Source organism: Palaemon carinicauda, chromosome 17 (assembly GCF_036898095.1).
Source record: "Palaemon carinicauda isolate YSFRI2023 chromosome 17, ASM3689809v2, whole genome shotgun sequence".
NCBI lineage: Eukaryota > Metazoa > Arthropoda > Malacostraca > Decapoda > Palaemonidae > Palaemon > Palaemon carinicauda.
Window position 1 is genome coordinate 93,771,244 of NC_090741.1, and position 6,329 is coordinate 93,777,572.

A 6,329-nucleotide genomic window follows, 5' to 3' on the forward strand; every position below is an offset into this window, starting at 1 on the left:
TATAACAGAGAGTTTTTGTAAATTCGTCCTCTATGTATCCAGGGTTTCATATTCTCGCTGTTTCTATCTCAAAACAAATGAAAATAACAGCATATCCTTCTTTAAAAAATTGATTGTTAGCCAAAGAACTTATATTTTCCAGATTGATAGACCGACCAATAACTTACCATATATACATTTTTACAGGCTATTCTTAAAATATAAAGTCTTCTGTATAAACTAACCCTATTACATAGATGAGTTCTCTTTAGATCAATTCCAGTTCCCCAATTTATGGTTACTGAATCCCTTAATAGAGATCTAGATAAATATAGTGCATGGAGCAATTTATGGATCATCAAGGTAAACCATATTGAAGTTTTCAGTTTGATTTTAAGTAAGCCTCAACATCCATTGGATTAACAATATCCCTATAACTGTATACTATTCATATAAAATTCTAGATGTGATTATTAGGTTCATAGTTATTTTTGAGAAGCAAATTCGGCCTATTTCTTCTTCAATTGCATAAAAAAATGAGTTTTTAAGAAAGTCTTTCAGGATTTCTGTCGAGATGTGTATCCGGAAGATTTTTTTTAATTTTTCCATTCTACCTTTTTTTTATTATATTTCTTTTTGCCTGGTGTTCACCTTTCGTCATGGAAAAAAATGGTGTCTAATGAATTCCTTAATCCTGATCTTTATATTAATCTCTAGTACCGTGCTCACCTAGCTCTCTGTGCACGTTGCATAACATTTTAAACATTTCAGATTATTATTATTATTATTATTACTATCCAAGCTACAACCCTAGTTGGAAAAGCAAGATGCTATAAGCCCAGGGGCTCCAACAGGGAAAAATAGCCCAGTGAAGAAAGGAAATAAGGAAATAAATAAATGAAGAGAACAAATTAACAATAAATCATTCTAAAAACAGTAACAACGTCAAAACAGACATGTAATATATAAACTATTAACATAAAAAACAAATATGTCATAAATAAACTATAAAAGACTCATGTCCGCCTGGTCAACAAAAAAGCATTTTCTCCAACTTTGAACTTTTGAAGTTCTACTGATTCAACCACTCGATTAGGAAGATCATTCCACAACTTGGTAACAGCTGGAATAAAACTTCTAGAGTACTGCGTAGTATTGAGCCTCGTGATGGAGAAGGCCTGGCTATTAGAATTAACTGCCTGCCTAGTATTACGAACAGGATAGAATTGTCCAGGGAGATCTGAATGTAAAGGATGGTCAGAGTTATGAAAAATCTTATGCAACATGCATAATGAACTAATTGAAAGACGGTGCCAGAGATTAATATCTAGATCAGGAATAAGAAATTTAATAGACCGTAAGTTTCTGTCCAACAAATTAAGATGAGAATCAGCAGCTGAAGACCAGACAGGAGAACAATACTCAAAACAAGGTAGAATGAAAGAATTAAAACACTTCTTCAGAATAGATTGATCACCGAAAATCTTGAAAGACTTTCTCAATAAGCCTATTTTTTGTGCAATTGAAGAAGACACAGACCTTATATGTTTCTCAAAAGTAAATTTACTGTCGAGAATCACACCTAAAATTTTGAAAGAGTCATACATATTTAAAGAAACATTATCAATACTGAGATCCGGATGTTGAGGAGCCACCGTCCTTGACCTACTTACAATCATACTTTGAGTTTTGTTAGGATTCAACTTCATACCCCATAATTTTCACCATGCACTAATTCTAGCTAAATCTCTATTAAGGGATTCACCAACCCTAGATCTGCATTCAGGGGATGGAATTGATGCAAAGAGAGTAGCATCATCTGCATATGCAACAAGCTTGTTTTCTAGGCCAAACCACATGTCATGTGTATATAGTATGAAAAGTAATGGGCCAAGAACACTACCCTGTGGAACACCGGATATCACATTCCTATAATCACTATGGTGCCCATCAACAACAACTCTTTGAGATCTATTACTTAAAAAATCAATAATAATACTAAGAAACGACCCACCCACTCCCAACTGTTTCAGTTTGAAAACAAGGGCCTCATGATTAACACGGTCAAAGGCAGCACTAAAATCAAGGCCAATCATACGAACTTCCCGACCACAATCAAGGGATTTCAGTAAAGCATTGGAGATTGTAAGAAGGGCATCACATGCTCCAAGGCCATTACGAAAACCAAATTGCAAACTAGGGAGTAGATGATTACCTTCAGCAACCTATTAAGACGTTTTGCCAGAAGACGTTCAAAAACTTTAGATAATATGGGAGTTATGGAAATTGGGCGGTAATCAGTGGGACTTGAACTACCACAAACACATTTACATAGAGGAGTAACATTACCAATTCTCCAACTAGTGCTAAAAGCTCCTCTTCTTGCTAAGGATGCGCAAAATAACAGATAACTTTGGAGCTAAGAAATCTGCTGTCTTTATAAAAAACAAAGGAAAAATACCATTTGGGTCTACACCTCCATAAGCATCAAGGTCCATCAACAGAGCTTTAATCTCACGAGATCGAAAAGCTGAACTAGTTAGTTTAGCCTCAGGAAAACAAGAATGAGGAAGTTCAAGTTTTTCATTACTCTGTTTACTGTCAAAAACATCAGCCAAGAGGGATGCCTTTCCCTTTGGACAGTGAGTGACTGAGCCATCTGGTTAGCCATCTGGTTTAAGTAAAGGAGGAACTGTTGCATCTACACCAAAGAGTGCAGATTTAAGGGTAGACCACCATTTATGTTCCTGAGTTGTACCAGAAAATGTTTCTTTTATGGTTAAATTGTACTCCTTTTCAGTTGAGGCATAAACTCTCTGAGCAAAAGCTCGAAGCTGAGTATAGTTGTTCCAGGTCAAATCTGATCTGTTACCCTTCCAAAGATGATAGGCCTCCTGTTTCATCCATTACATTCAGACCTTCCAAAATTACAATCCTATACGTAGTACTTCGTATGGAGTTCATTATAATAGCCCTGCTTTTTCAACCATAAGACGCTCTACTACACAATATCTGAGAAGTTTTAGCCCACCTCTGACCAAATTATGAAGCGATACTTCTAATTTTACTGTGGAATTTGTAGAGCATCATAAGTTTACACTTTTTTTAATTGATTATTGTTGAACAAGTTGACATAAGTCTCGTTGCAGAGTCTTTATATAACTGATGTATTTTGACGTTTATTCAGATCTTGAAATATTTTATAGGTTATGTTCAATACTTACATACAGTTTCGTTCCTATTAACTTTACTCACAAGGCTACTTTCTTAGTTGGAGCCCTTGGCTTGTAACATCCTGCTTATCCAATGAATGGTTGTAACTTGGAGAGTAATGATAATAAAATAAGAATGAATAGGTATGGGAGGAGAGAGGGGGATGTATATATATATATATATATATATATATATATATATATATATATATATATATATATATATATATATATACTTATATCTATCTATCTATCTATCTATCTATCTATCTATCTATATATATATATATATATATATATATATATATATATATATATATATATATATATATATATATATATATATATATATATATATACTTATATCTATCGATCTATCTATCTATATATATATACATATATATATATATATATATATATATATATATATATATATATATATATATATATATATATATATATATATATATATATATATATATTTATATATATATATATATATATAACGGATTTTGAGCGAAGCGAAAAATCTATTTTTGGGTGAGATAGCCATGTCGTCCTGATGGAAGTTCCTATAGGGTAGCTTCCTAGGGTATATTACAACTACGGCGATATTCCCAGAGAATTTACCTTAAGGTACCAGAATTCTAACTCCTGGAGCGAGTATCCCTCGTGAAAGGGATATCGCGACATATCAGAGGACGTATTCTAGACACGTCACATGGCAATCTACTACCTAAATAGAGATTCGTCTCGTAAGAGGGAGATTGACGAGATACGAATTCGGGAAGAAAAAGGGGGGAGCCGCTCCCAAGGCCTCCCAATCCCCCGATTCGTATGCGTGCCTGGCGCCAATCCTGGCGCCATCTGTATTACTTGTAGCGTACACGAGGTGCTACAGATACTGTATGTAGGGAGGGGTCCTATAGTCCTTTCTTAGAAAGGCAAGGGCGGGTCCATCAGGACGACATGGCTATCTCACCCAAAAATAGATTTTTCGCTTCGCTCAAAATCCGTTTTTTGGGCTCAAGCCATGTCGTCCTGATGGAAGTGTACCAGAGCATTACTGTATCTGTGGATTCTCAGAACGTGCCGTACTCCCCGGAGATATTTATTCCCGGTCGACTAGACCTAGAGACCTAAGATGTTACCGTTATACATCTTTTCAACTAACTATAAACTATGTTAGAGCTTCCTGCCCCTTACAGGGAAGAGTCCCACTAGACTCTGGAAAGTCTCGAAGAGTACATATATCTATGTATGAATCTCAGGCAAGCTAATATAGTGGCCTCGCCCTATATTAGGTAAAGCATAGTTTGTATAGAACTACTGCGTCAATATATTGACCAGTCATCCGCACAATACTTGTATTGGACAAAGGTTTATATCCGCATAGGAAGAAACTAATAAAACCGCCCTCGTCCCTTTATGGGACGGAGTCCTCCCATTAGGGGACTTACATAAACCAATGCAACATAGCTTGCAAAACAGAACAATTCTATCAGAATTATCCCAGATAAGATACATAGAATTTAAATGCTCAATTATACCAATAAATTGACACAGGTGAAAGAGACGCAAGGTTCTCAAGAACAAGTTTATTGACAGATAATAAACAGACAGGTTAACAACAAATATATATATTTATATAAAAGGGGATAACCCAAAACTTTAAGCATAAGTATGATAGTAAACAGAACTTGTTTATCTGAAAGAAAAACCATTAAACACCACTTTAATGAGATACCAAGGTATCAAGTCATAAAAAATCTGTATTACAAATCAATCACATTAGCGTTAGAAACGCTTGGCACACATGTCTGAACTTATGCGAGGTTCACCTTTGAAGGAAGGAACAGTCTGTATGGGCACTTGGTGCCCTCATTTTAGTTTGTAGTACAGTATGTACCTACACACTCACCCTGGACTTAATCGTCCCAATTAAGATCACTGTTCCTCGCAGAGTTAAACAGTAGGGTTAACTACACGACCCACTGCTACCACAGATCTCTTAAGTTCCTCTACTTGCTTCGCATAGTGGCGAAAGAACACCCTGGAAGATTTCCAGCCCGTGTATGAACGGAGATGTTCAAAATCCATACAATTAAAGAAATTTAGGGATGAGGCAACTTTCCTCGGATCGTGACCTGCGGGTGTACTGTCAGGATCCGCTCTGCGAATAAAATATGTCATTTTCGCTCTGAGTTGATTCAGAGATAAATTTGAGCCTGATGTTTCTCCCCTGAATAGTTGACTACCCTTGAAGTCTGAAGTTCTACGAAGATAGACCTTTAGGCATTCTACTGGACATAGAGATGCATCTTCTTTCAGAGGGCAGATTCTCCAGGGACCCCACCTGTTGGTGGGTAACTCATTCTTGGCGAGAAACGTAGGATCCGGAAACAGGTTCAGCTCCCCCCCATCCAGGAACTGAACACGACCTGCCTCTCTCGAGAGGGCTACGATCTCACTAACCCTGGCCCCGGACGCGAGTGCAAATAGGAAAATAACTTTTTGCGTTAAATCCTTTAACGCACATTCTTCATTGCTCAACAGGGAGGCGAAATGAAGAACTTTGTCTAAAGACCATGAAATGGGCTTTGGAGGTGCTGAAGGTCTGAGCCTAGCGCAGGCTTTCGGAACTTTATTAAAGATCTCGTTACCTAGGTCGATCTGGAAGGCAAATAAAATGGGTCTCATCAAAGCCGATTTACATACTGAAATCGTGTTAGCTGCCAATCCTTGGCCATGGAGGTGGATGAAGAAAGATAAGCAGAAGTCTGTTGAGATCTCCTGCGGATTCTTTGCCTTTACAAAGGCCACCCACTTTCTCCAAGATGACTCATATTGCCTTCTAGTCGATTTGCACTTGTATTCCTCTAGGAAGTCTATGCTAGCTCTCGAAATCCCGAAACGCTTTCTCACCGCTAGGGCGAGAAAATCATGAGCTGCAGGGTCTGGGTTTTCTGTAATGAAGCGCAGACAGACGACTTCTGGACTCGCTGGGTCAGAACTGGATGTGGTAGCGGCACGAACTTCATCTGTAGTTCCAACGCCAAGGGGAACCACATACTGTTCGCCCACTTGTGGGCCACTATTGCCGCTACCCCCTTGAAGGATCTCAGTTTGTTGAGGACC